Source organism: Zootoca vivipara, chromosome 7, assembly GCF_965207765.1.
Source record: "Zootoca vivipara chromosome 7, rZooViv2.hap1.1, whole genome shotgun sequence".
NCBI classification, from domain to species: domain Eukaryota; kingdom Metazoa; phylum Chordata; class Lepidosauria; order Squamata; family Lacertidae; genus Zootoca; species Zootoca vivipara.
The window spans coordinates 26,355,398-26,368,009 of record NC_142590.1 but is presented as its reverse complement, the minus strand read 5'-3'; the positions used below and the strand labels follow the sequence as shown (position 1 = coordinate 26,368,009).

General features: G+C 45.8%; 1 protein-coding gene across 3 annotated transcripts in view; it reads right to left on the bottom strand.

Moving 5' to 3' along the window:
- DDAH1 (dimethylarginine dimethylaminohydrolase 1) overlaps positions 1 to 12,612 on the bottom strand; it is a 108,407-nt gene that overhangs the window by 95,351 nt on the left and 444 nt on the right. The window contains exons 2-3 of one of the 3 annotated variants that reach the window (XM_088673877.1): positions 5,767 to 5,864; positions 3,556 to 3,706 (exon numbers count right to left, since the gene is read on the bottom strand). The gene's annotated coding sequence lies outside the window, so the exon portion shown is untranslated. Of the gene's footprint in view, positions 1 to 3,555; positions 3,707 to 5,766; positions 5,865 to 12,612 lie in introns of those variants that run through there. The other 2 variants (XM_088673876.1, XM_088673878.1) reach the window with 2 other exon arrangements.

The window sequence follows — 12,612 nt, the reverse complement described above, 5'->3', positions numbered from 1 at the left end:
TGCATTGTACATGCAGCTATAGAATCACAGAATAGTAGGGTTGGAAGGGACAGGAGCCGGGGTTGTTTTTTGTTCCAAACTTTGCTCGTCTCTTTCCTAAGATCTGTTTCTAGTCTCATGGATAAATAAGAGAATTATGAAATTTCACTCCTCCCACTGGCCCCAAACCCATCACTCCAGGAACCTCAGGTATAAAATAACATCAAGTTTTGGAAATGAGTCGTGCTAAGAGGTTAGCTTCGCATGCCACCATTTGCTTTATTCACAGGCGTGTAATATTGGGGTGGGGGGGTGGGCAGGTCCTTGTGCATTTCTAAATAGAAACGCTGTGTCAACCATCACTCTTAAAGCACATGCATGATTTCTTGGCTGCCAGCAAGTCTTCCCTATCGGTAGGAAAATATGACATCGTGTCTGCTTACATTTTCTCCTTCTCAAAGGCTTTTTCCTCCCAGGAACACAAAGCTGCCTAAATGTGGAGGTCCCATGACATTGCAAATGCCCACTCTTCCGCAGGAAGGCCTTATCTCCAAGAGCAATGCCATGTGTGGCTAAGTATGGGCAGGATGCCGCACAGAAAATGATATAGACGACTTTGCAAGGAAGAAGAACAGAGAGTGAGTGTCGGTAATTTCCCGGAGCGAAAAGACTTCCAGCCACGATGAGGTCCCTCATCCCGCGGCATCAAGTGGTGACTTGCATGTGTGAACGTGACATCAGAAAGCAAATGACACAGAAGAAACACTTGTATCATCTCACCAACACCTGACATGCTCAGTGTATTTCAGTGGGCCTGGTTCATGAAGGAAGAAAAATCAAGAGGTTGATATGCATTTGTGACCTACGGATTTTGCATATTATGACCTGGAAGAGAATGCAGATGTGCAGCTGACACAGTCACCTGCTTCTCACACAACATCCAAAAGGGAATTCTTGCTTCTCTCTCATAGTAAAATGCGTGGACTGGGCACCAGATGTGACTATTGGGCATGTATCTCACTGTGAGCAAGTGGGACTTTGGTACATCAAACTCCATTAAGATTTAATGCAGAATGTTTTCTGCTTATAGTACAGTAATGCATGTAGAAATTGGCATTTTTTATTATTATTTCATAGTCAGATCTCAGTATCTGTGTTCCAAGAGAGACAGGGCTTCAATCTTTTAAAGGACTGCGAATGTTAGCATAAGTTTATGGAACTCATTGCAACAGGATGCACTGTAGTGTCAGCCATTCGTTTTAACTTTGCAAGGCAATTAGACAAATGGATGGAGGTGGGGAAGCTGAGAAGCAAGTACAGAGGGTACAGAAGCACTGAGCCCACAGCCAGTAGGGGGATGAATTATGAGATTTTTATTTTATTCTTTAAGTTGCTAGTCCTCCTGGAAAGGAAGGTAATGAAGTATAAAATACAAACTTCTAAGTGATTTCTGCTTCAGTTTGTGATGGGAGAAGCTGCACTGGCAGCAACATCCCCTTTCTTTTTGAAATAAGGTTTTCTCCCCCCCAAAAAAAGTGATATGTGCACCTCCTTCCAAAATGTTTGGTGAACCCATTGCCCATATCAAACGAAATACGACAAATTAACCGACAGAGTCATAGGTGACATCCAGTTTTGTGCGAGTGGACTTCCATTTGCATAATGGGACTTAATAGCTCAGTCAGTAGAGAATGAGACTCTTAATCTCAGGATCATGGGTTCGAGCCCCATGTTGGACAAGAGATTCCTGGATTGCAGGGGGTTGGACTAGATCAGCGTTTCCCAAACTTGGGTCTCCAGCTGTTTTGGGCTACAATTCCCATCATCCCTGACCACTGGTCTTGCCAGCTAGGGATGATAGGAGTTGCAGTCCAAAAACAGTTGCGAGACCCAAGTTTGGAACCAGGGACTAGATGAACCTCAGGGTCCCTTCCAACTCTATGATTCTACGATTCCCTTTGCCTCTTTCCCCTGCGCTTAAACTCTGCTGCTGGAGACAAAACAGTGGTACCTCCGGTTACGAACTTAATTCGTTCCGGAGGTTCATTCTTAAGCCGAAACCGTTCATAACCCGAGGCGCGCTTTCGCTAATGGTGCCTCCCGCTGCTGCCGGCGCACGACTTCCGCTCACATCCCGGGGCAATGTTTGCAACCGGGAGCATCTACTTCTGGGTTAGCAGGGCTCGTAACCCACAGAGTTCGCAAGGACAGTGCGTAACACGAGGTTCCACTGTATTGCTATGCTTAGGTGTCATGCAAAGAGCTTAGGCAAGGATCAGCAACTCTACAACCACTATACCCAGCACGACAACATAAGGATGACTACATATTTAGTTTATCTGCGCATGGTTTATACTCTCACTGAAATAAAATCGGAAGGCATAATTTAAATACTAATTTAAATGGGGGTCTTTGTGGTTGGGGTGTGTGTTAAAAAAGCCATTCATCAATAAGTCAGGTATGTTGACCCCAAGGTTTCCTGGAATGCCTCCATGAATATAAGAGTGACATCATGTCTGTTCACTTGTCTCCTGTTGATAAATTAGCCAAACCACATAGGTAAGAGGAGCTCTTTTCTGAATTAGGACGGCAGCAGTTTGATCATCCTATATGTTTGCTCAGTCGACTGCTTGAGTAACCAAATTCTATTTGTAGTCATTGTGACAATGAAAGCTATGTCGGTTTAGGTGACATCTGCGTCAATGGATTCCTGCCCCCCCCCTTCCCGGCTGGAACTTATATGGCCTGGGTCAGAAACTAACTCATAGGATATGAGCTCAGCTGGAATTTTTTCCACAAATATGTGGACCTCCATGTTCAGGGAGATGTATGCTTCTGCATTCCAGTTCCTGGAAATGAGGGACCAGACATGAGGTGGCTAACCTTTTTGGAGCCGAGAGCCACATTGTCCCATAGACGATGTCTGTAAATTACCTTGAGACGTACATGTAAAAGCAGTTTCCCAGCTTTGGGATGGAGCGGGGGGGGGGGGGTCCCAGTACCCTGCCAGAGCCCCGGCCCCCGTGCTTTCTTCCTAACGCCCAGCGCCACACTTAGCCAGCTTTGGGAAGGCAACATGAGGGATGGGGGTGGGTGGGTGGGTGATAATTTTATTAAAGCTAGAATTATTCTCAGACTTTCAACCACTGTGGTGTAGTGGTTAAGAGCGGTAGACTCATAATCTGGGGAACTGGGTTCGTGTCTCTGCTCCTCCACATGCAGTTGCTGGGTGACCTTGGGCTAGTCACACTTCTCTGAAGTCTCTCAGCCCCACCTACCTCACAGGGTGTCTGTTGTGGGGGAGGAGGGGAAAGGAGAATGTTAGCCGCTTTGAGACTCCTTCGGGTAGGGATAAAGCGGGATATCAAATCCAAACTCTTCTTCTTCTTCTTCTTTGACTAACTCGCACATTCTTTGGATTGCAATATTAAATCTAAAATTCACGTAGACCTCTTTCCGCACAAGGGGTGCTCATTAATTCTTTGCTCTGGCTATGTGGCTTTTATTTTGAGAGCAGGGCAGTCACCTAAGTTACATGGTGATATGTTGCTCTTTGAATGGATGACTGAAGCTTACCTAGCGTGCTGGATCTTTTGTCCTTTTTCACCCCATCTCTCCTATTGTTTGTCATGGCCTTGTTGTTCCGTCATGTGTAAAATTAGATTCTAAGCTCCTTGAAGAAAGGACAACACCTTTCTTGCTTTGTTCTCTAAATGCCTAACACGGTCTTGGGTCATATAGAAGTGGAAAAAATATTAATGTAAGCGTTATATAAACACCAGGAGATGAATAAAACATTTTGATATAGCACATTGCAAGAACCTCTAAGCACAAATACATGAAAAGGAGTACTGGAGCTGGCAACTAACTCACATATTCACCAGCAAAGGTTGAGAAAATCAGGCATCCTGACTGCAAGCAAAATCTGTTAACAGGTTTGTGGCAGTTAATGTGCAAAATGTAGAAAAGAAAAGTGTGCTTCCACTTCCATTATCTAAGCCCCAACAGTGACTTTTTGCAGAAAGTCAAATTAAAATTCAATGCGCATTCTCCTGGTGTTTTACCATTGTTCAAAGCAATTTAGCACCAAGATTCTATTTAGGCTCATGGCTGCATTCTATTAATGGTTTTGAATCACTCGCAAACATGCATATTTTCTCCAACAGCAGACTGCATCATGGAATTGGTAGCCTTGCAATGCATCCGATAGCACAATGGCACTTTCCTACCCTCTCCTTCTTGCTGCACCTCCCGTGCCCTCTTAAAGAGCCATTTCTAAGGATTTGGGAGACCCTCTGGAACAATGTGGCACAGGTAGCGTCTCTGGGAGGAGGCAATGAGTGGCAACTGGGATGTTCCCTTGCATTAACAAACCAAAAACAAGTTCGGATCAAAGCCACTGAGTCATCCTCGAGCAAACATAACTGACTTTGGCATAAAACAGAGGGAGGGATTTGGTGAGATTGTAGGAGATAGCTTGGTGCAAAAGGGTTCAATGATCATGAGAAGGCAACTATCACAAGAACACCTTCTGTCACATCTAAAAGCATAACAGAAGCGCACATTACAGGAATATGTGGCCAGCAGCACACTTGCTGCTATACAGGGGCACAACCTTGTGGGGGCTCAGCTTTGTCCCACCCCCTCAAATATTACGTCATTAACACCATGCATGGACTCAGCCCTTCTTTGCCTCTACATCCTTGGCTGCTGTTCACAAATTCACTAGATTATCTCTCCACACACACACACCAGCCACCATCAGCTCTGGCATATCTTTCTGCATATAGAAGCTTTGCCTGCGGCAAGTATGGGGGAGAGAATGCATGAATCACCCATTTGCTTTTCACGTTCCCAAAGTCTTTAATGAAAGGGGAACTTGAAGATCTGCCACAGACAGATCACACATCTTTTTGCGGGGAAGAAGCCTGAGTTCCTCCTTCACACATCAACCTGAAGTGCAGAAGACTAAGAGTGCTACCACTTCCTTCCAAACCCTCTGCATAATGCACAAAGCCACATCCCAAGGTAGCATGTTACTTGCACATTGGAGCTAAATTGAAACTAGATCATACTGAGACTGTAACTAAAATTTAGCAGTTACAGCAGAACTTGTTTTGTGTTTCCTTTGCATTTATTTGGTCTCTTGATCTCATCTCAACTGGTTCTGGTGATTTGAGTCGTGCACGCTTGTGTCCAACTGATGGGGATATCCAAATTGTTAGAAAAGTTCCCAAGGACCTAGAGCTCTGAAGCTTGGCACATATGTAATCCAAAGCTAAAAACACCATTCCCCACAAGTTCACCCCAAATGGTTAAGGTACTTCTTGACAACAAAGAAGCTGAATATTTGGCACTCAGGTTGCCCAAAACATGCAGATTACTCAAAAAATCCAAAAGGGAGACAACTGCAAGGGTCTTCCTGGAAATGAGGGATAAAAATGTCCCCCCCCCAAATAGCTAAGACTCTTCTAGGCACTCAAGAAAGTTGAAACTTGGTGTGTATATTCTTAGTAGCAGCTAGGAACAGAATGCTACTTTAATTAATGAGTAAATGTGTATAAGAACAGGGTAGGTGTTTCAATTAAGATTGCCAAGCTATGCAGCAAAAAAAAGCTCATATCAAATGTAATTGCTCAGTGATCTCATCATCATAGCCCAGCTATGCTCCTTCTATCTGATTTCAGAAGAGTTTCAGAACACAGAAACACACATCAGACAGAAATTCCCATGCCAAAACTTGTGCTAAGGAAGTCAATAACCTTTCAAAAAGCTGAGTAGTCTCACCTTCTTGTTTAGCTTGCAATTGTCCCTCCAATGTCCCTCGTTGTCCGGTCATTTTACGGGTTATTAGAAGTTCACAGGTCAGTCACAATAGCCTTCTCCTGTTCAGGTGAAAAACAGCATAAAGATTTCATGGGGGTTTTTTCACTGCCACATATAAATGTTTTCACCACCACATGGAAATGTTTTGTCTGTTTTGGCTCTTAGAAATCTGCATTTATTTTTATTTGGATTCCATGTTATTGGGGAAAAGTTGCACGATTTAGTACATATTTTCTTCACATCCAATATATGGTTCAGGGCTGATTAGGGCTTGGCTTAGATTCTGAAGTGGTTTGAAATGCAAGCACCACCCGCACTGGTTACAATAAAGAGTATTGTTGAGCGTGTACCAAGGACCTTTTCCTTACCACTACCCGGTAAGTAACCACAACCATATTAGGGGATGGGGCTTCTTCTAGGTCAGCAACATAGCGTCGAGTTCTGCTCAAGCCCCTGCACCTCCTCTATTTGAAACGAAACATTTTTTTAACATCCACTTTCAGTCCTGAACACGCAATTCTGAATAACGCCAGGGTAACTGTTAGATTTCCACCCCACTCTCTTCCCTGAAGAAAAATAAGCCAATGAGACAGGAAGTTCCAGAAGGCTCTGTAGGTAAGATGAACCATGAGATCTGCAAAGATATGGCAGAAGAAAGTAGAGGCACAGGAATGAAAGAAAATCCTTATTCCCAAGGACTGAAAAAGCACCCAGAACCTGCTCTTAGCGGGCCTTGTTTATACAGTTGTTGCACAAGGAATGTAGACTTGTCTATTTGTTCCTGAAGAATACTGCGTTAACTTCATGCAAACCAAGGAAGCAAAAACCTGAAACCACTTGAACATTAAACACTGAGGTCATACTTTGGTTCCGCTGCCTTCTCTGTGCATTTCCATGTTTAGCTGGCCCCCTCCCCAACTTTTCACCTCCCTTGTGAGTCACGGAACCAAGACATTTACTACTGAAGGGATGATTTAGGGCTGCAGGAACCAGTGGTCTGGCAAAGGCAGCAGGAGAGGCCCATTCGAAGGTAAGCGCAAACATTAAATGCAGAAAAGTGTAGAGCTGAGGGAAGAAACCAAAAGTGGAGAAAAGGAGAAGAATGAAAGACATAGGAAGGAGAAACTCGAATCTGGAAATGCTAAGAACACCACAAAAGGTGTTTCCATTGAGCAAGAGCTTTCCTAAGAGAACATTGAGACACCAGCCTTTGGACATATCTGCCATCCATCTCCATTCTTAATATATATTTTCAGGACATTCATGCAGAATGAAACCTTGGCCCCAATAGATGCTCCTTGGTTGAGTTACTGTCCTTAAATGAACACAGGAAACTGAGACGACCCAGTAGGGCACAATAGGGTTGAGTTCTGCTCTCTCCCATCGTAGCCTGTACTAGCAGTTCAAGCTTCAACTCCTGGCATGTCAAGGAAGGGACAACTTTATCTGAAAGTTTCTGAAGTCCACGTGCCATAATGCTGTGTTTATGATGTGGTCTGTAGTCAGCTTCTGCTGCTGATGTTGTCATGTCTTTGCAAGCTACTCCAGGAAGTCGGTGCAGCATGGCAGAAACCCACAGCACACAACACTGCCTCATGAGCCCTGGCTGACCAAGAAGACCGGCTGGAATTCTGGTTTCCACCTCCAGCCAAAGCATCATAAACCTGGCATGCAACTGGTGCTAGCAAGCCAAACTTTAGGCTTTCCTTCCATGACGAGAATTGTGAATTATTATTTGGGGAAGAGGGGTGTGTGTGAAGGGGCAAAGTCACCTTCATGCTATAGGAGCAAATATGTTCTGTGTTGAACTTCTGAAATCTATTCAAAGTCTGTTCCCAAGGAGAGTAGACAGTTAATCTGTGGACCTGAAAAATGGTAGTAGATTGCAACTCCCATCATTGGTAATGCTGACTGGGGCTGATGGGGGCTGGAGTCTAGCACAGGGTTTCCCAAACTTGGGTCTCCAACTGTTTTGGGATTACAATTGCCATCACCCATTACCACTGGTCCTGCTAGCTAGGGATGATGGGAGTTGTAGTACAAAAACAGCTGGAGGCCCAAGTTTGGCAAACTCTGGTCTAGCAGGATCTGGAGGGCCATAGGTTAGCCCTGGGATGGATGAGAAGAAGCAAAGAGACAGGTAGTGACTGGGCTCATGGGAGATAAGTGTAGGAATAGATGGGAGAAGGATTGAGGCAGAAGAAACGCTGATGGAGATCACCCACTGCCTCAGGATAACAAGGCCTGGGATGTGGAAGAGAAGAAAAACCATCCCCTCCAACTGATTGGTTTCTGCAATTGCAGATCCTGCCCCTCTCCTCTACACAATTCAACGGAGCAGTATTTGCTCCATTGACCAAGGATAATATTGTAGGGGCTGGTACTGAATTCACCATGCATGGCCTGTGGCAGCACCTGTAGTTGCAGCTAAATCACCCCAAGAACCGCTGCTATAGAAGCCCTGGCATATGCTTACAATACATGAATGCAAGGCTTTTCCTTGGGCAGAAATGTTCAGATCAAAACAGAATGCAATTGATTGTGTTCAACATTGTCTCCTCTCTGGGAGTAATCGTACAACTTTCATTTAGAAGCAAATAGAATCATTCCAATCTTCTTTTACACTCTTTCCCTCTGTGGGACAAACAGGGTAATAACTCCCTTAACTACATAACGGCAATCAGATTATATATATATATATATATATATATATATATATATATATATATGCTATTCTAATGGGTGTCTAGAGAGAAGCAGATTCATTCTCTAAGGTACAGACTACGGAAAAGATTGCAACAGGAAAGAATCTGAGAAATCTGAATTCAGCCCAAAAATGGAAATTACAGGAATTACCTACAATTGTGGAGTGGCAGATAAAAATGATGGACTATGCTGAACTTGCTAGATTGACATGCAAGATTTGTGACCAGGGGGAGACAAGGTTTCAAAAGGACTGGAGTAAATATGTGGACTATATGGAGAAAAACTGTAGATCATTAAAAACTCTCGCAGGATTAAAATAAACCTTACGAATTGACCAATATGTTAAAAAAGGAACTGCAAAAAAGGGAATTAACAAGAAACCCGCATGAAGGGAGGGGGGGAAGTCATAGCTCGGCGGAGCAAGGTAAAAGATGTGAATATAAGATTTTGTATAAAAGATTGGTTTTGTTAATTTGTTAAATTTGGAAAATTGGAATAAAATGTATTTTAAAAAAAAGAGAAATCTGAATTCAAAAGTCATTCACATAGCTGCGGGATTCAACTCCTTAAAATTCAGCTCAAGACTGTAAAATGGCATGGATTTGCCCCTGCTTTCAAGGCTCCCAATGGGATCTTGTGAAGTGTGTGGGTTTGATATCACATTTACTGGGATAGAGCCAGAGGGGGAAACCAAGAAATAGAGAGGGAAAGAAATTATGAGGGGAAGAAAATATGCAGGAATAGTTTGGGTAAGGTGAGCTTTATCAGTTTTATCTCGTTTTTCCTTTCGTTCTCATCCCGTCCTGCTGCCATGTAAAGGATTCTCCTGGAAGGTGTCCTTAGACCTGAAGTTTCCAGGAGTTCCTTTGGTGTAAGGCAGGCATAGGCAAACTCGGCCCTCCAGATGTTTTGGGACTACAACTCCCATCATACCTGGCCACTGGTCCTGTTAGCTAGGGATGGTGGGAGTTGTAGGCCAAAACATCTGGAGGGCTGAGTTTGCCTATGCCAGGTGTAAGGGATGCTTGAATGATCATTGACTAGGGTGAAAACCAACTCTGCCAGGTAATATGGCCATCAAACCTGTAGCTCTGCAAGCTGAGCCAGGGGAAACTCAGGCTGTTATCTTGACATCCTTGGGATTCACAAAAACAGGAGTCAAACAGTCCCATTCATTGTCTTTTGAGACTCAAGCCCAAACACTTTATCCAGTCACATGGAGCCAAGCATCCAGATTCAGAGCCAAGTTTACTCCAAGAAGCCACAGCAGCGAAAATGCAATACTTCACTAAGGAGATTATAAACCCAGGACCAAGAAAGGGCAATTGAGAAAAGGCCAACAGTGTAGAGATAATTTTGGGAAGTCAGATACAGAATAGAAAATAGCAGAACTAGATTGCTCCCACCCTAATACTAACTAATCATTAAGAGTCTCAGACACTACTGAACCAACAAGCTGTATCCAGGCACATGTGGGTTTTGCAACTGGGGCGATCAAACCAAAGCCAGATACCATCTTTTATTACAAAAAAGGCCTGTATTTCCTGTAGCCAATCAGGACCTAGGGACATTTTCACAGCACTAGAGGCTGTGCCAGGCATCCCCAAACTGCGGCCCTCCAGATGTTTTGGCCTACAACTCCCATGATCCCTAGCTAGCAGGACCAGTGGTCAGGGAAGATGGGAATTGTAGTCCAAAACATCTGGAGGGCCGAAGTTTGGGGATGCCTGGTCTATGCCTACCAAGGCACCATGAAGTCATTTCTGCAGTTATAGTGAGCTCGACACAGTCTTGCAACAGATGCTCACAGGAGACGATATTAAACGAATTAACAGTGTTACAACTCCAAGCACCCACAACAACCCACAGTTCCCAGGAAACTACGGGGGAAATGGATGGTTTAGACGTGGCAAAAGGGCATCCAAAGAAAACCTTGAGGGTGGAGCGCCAGGCTAGCAGATGTGGGCAAAAGGACCCATGTGCACGTAGGACCAGCTTCTGGGCACGCAGCTTTCCAGTTCTTAAGCAAAGGAATAGGATGTGCAGGTAAGTCTCAGGCCAGACTTCAATAAAAGGCTTGGGTGCTGCTCTATGGCTTGAACACAGCCAACAAACAGATTGTGCTGGCAATCAAATGATCTAAGAGAGGTGCACCAAAGCACCACAGAGAAAATACTGGGGCCTACTCTCGGATTCTCTGCTGCTGTGTACGGCCCGAGAATCAGGCCTTGGCACCCTCCATAATATTGCAAGGCTTCCTCAGATGCACCTCTCAGGTTGGCCACCGCTTGCCCAGTGACCCTATGTAGAGTGATGCTCCCATGTGCTTCCTCTTGGTCGCATGTGAAGCCGGTCTGGCAACTTTAGAATCTGTGCCTTTTAACTTAACCTTAGAAAGAAAGGAAGTTAAACCACCACACTCCTAGACTAGTCACCCACCTCTGCCCAGTAAGGACTGCCAAATCCAGCGGAAGACACCTGCATGGCTCATCTCTCCCTCTCTCCCAAGCCCCCCTACCAGGGATGCCAACTTGAATAAAATATTCGGGGGGGGGGCTCACATAATCCCTCCTCCACATTAATTGATCACATGAGGTGGCACACTATTAACTTTGTCCCACCCCTCGAATATTTTATTGGGGAGTGGGTGAGGCAAAAGGACCTCGGCGTCTAGGAGTTGGTTCCTATGTCCCCTGCAGGAAGGGCCCCGAGATACCAAGTCCTTAACCGGGTTTGCAGCTGGCTTAGTAGCACGCGAGGCAGAGCACACGCAGAGCTGCGCGCGGAGAGGATATTCGACGGCGCGGGAGGGAGGAAAAACCCCTCTCTATGAAAGGCTCGAGACACGTGCCCAGAGATTCCCGAGTGATCCGGATCTCTGGAACGCTGCAGGGTCAACGACCCCAAATGAGCTCGCCTTGCTAAAAGGAGAGCCGGACGCGCCTTACGCCTACCCTTTCGACTACATCATCGTCCTCCTCCTGCGGGGTGGGGGGTGGCTAGCGGATGACGACGCTCCTCAAGACTTTCACCAAATATGGATCGGGGCTGGAAACCTCGGGAGTTTGTTTAGCTCGAGCCGGAAATCACTTTGGCAACTATCTCTCCCCACCGCCCGGCCCTTTCTCTCTTTCCCTCTCCATCCACCCCAAGCCCCCACTTCTGCTTCGTTGGTTTCCCAAAGCAAAGGCCAGGCAGCAAGGGAAGGGATCCGATCCCACTACCCCGGCTGCAGAGGGCCAAGAGAGAGGGGGTGGGGGTGGGGAAACCCCACTCTCCCTAACAGTGACGAGGCAGCTTCGCAGGGAAGCTGCCCCACTCAGCACTTTCTGTCTGAGATCCGAGGAGCAAATGGGAGGAGGTGCCTCATGGGAGCGCCACAACACACCTCGGCTCCTCTCCGGCCCCAACGCACCCCCCCCATCGGTTATGACAGGCGTGGGTTTTTGTTTTTTTTTAGGAGTGGGGGGAGCCACGAGCTACTGAAGTTTTCTCCCTTTCTGGTGAAGATTTGGGGAAGATTTGTGGAGAACGCAGCCGTCGTAACCCTGAACTCAATTCCTTTTTGAACAGATGTTGTCTTCTGATGGGGTGGGGATAGAGGGATGGAGAATTCCCTCCTGAAGCACAGCACTCACAAAAAGACGTGTCTTTTATGCTACCCCAACCCCGTGTTTACTCCTTCTTCTTTGTTTTTGGGGGGTGGAGGTGTCTGGAGCTAGTCAGAAAATACTCCCATATTTGACAGAGCCGGAAGAGACCACGAGGAGCACCGAGAGTCCAGCCCTCCTGCAATGCAGGAAACCTTTCGCCCAATGTGGGGCTCGAACCCACGGCCCTGAGATTAAGAGCCTCATGCTGTACCAACTGAGCTACATGAGTAGTCCCTTAGTCGAAGGTGGGGGGGGGGGGGCGAGAGAGAAACCGTATATGTGCGTGGAAACTGCTTCTGCAACCCCCCCCCCTCAAAGGACACAGGGCTCCATTATATTGGTTCTACCTCCCTGGCTGCAGAGACACCCAACCCCTTTTCCCCTGGAAAAAAAACACCCAACAACAACAGCCACCCTGTCATTTCTGAAGTTCCCTGCAGGATTTAAC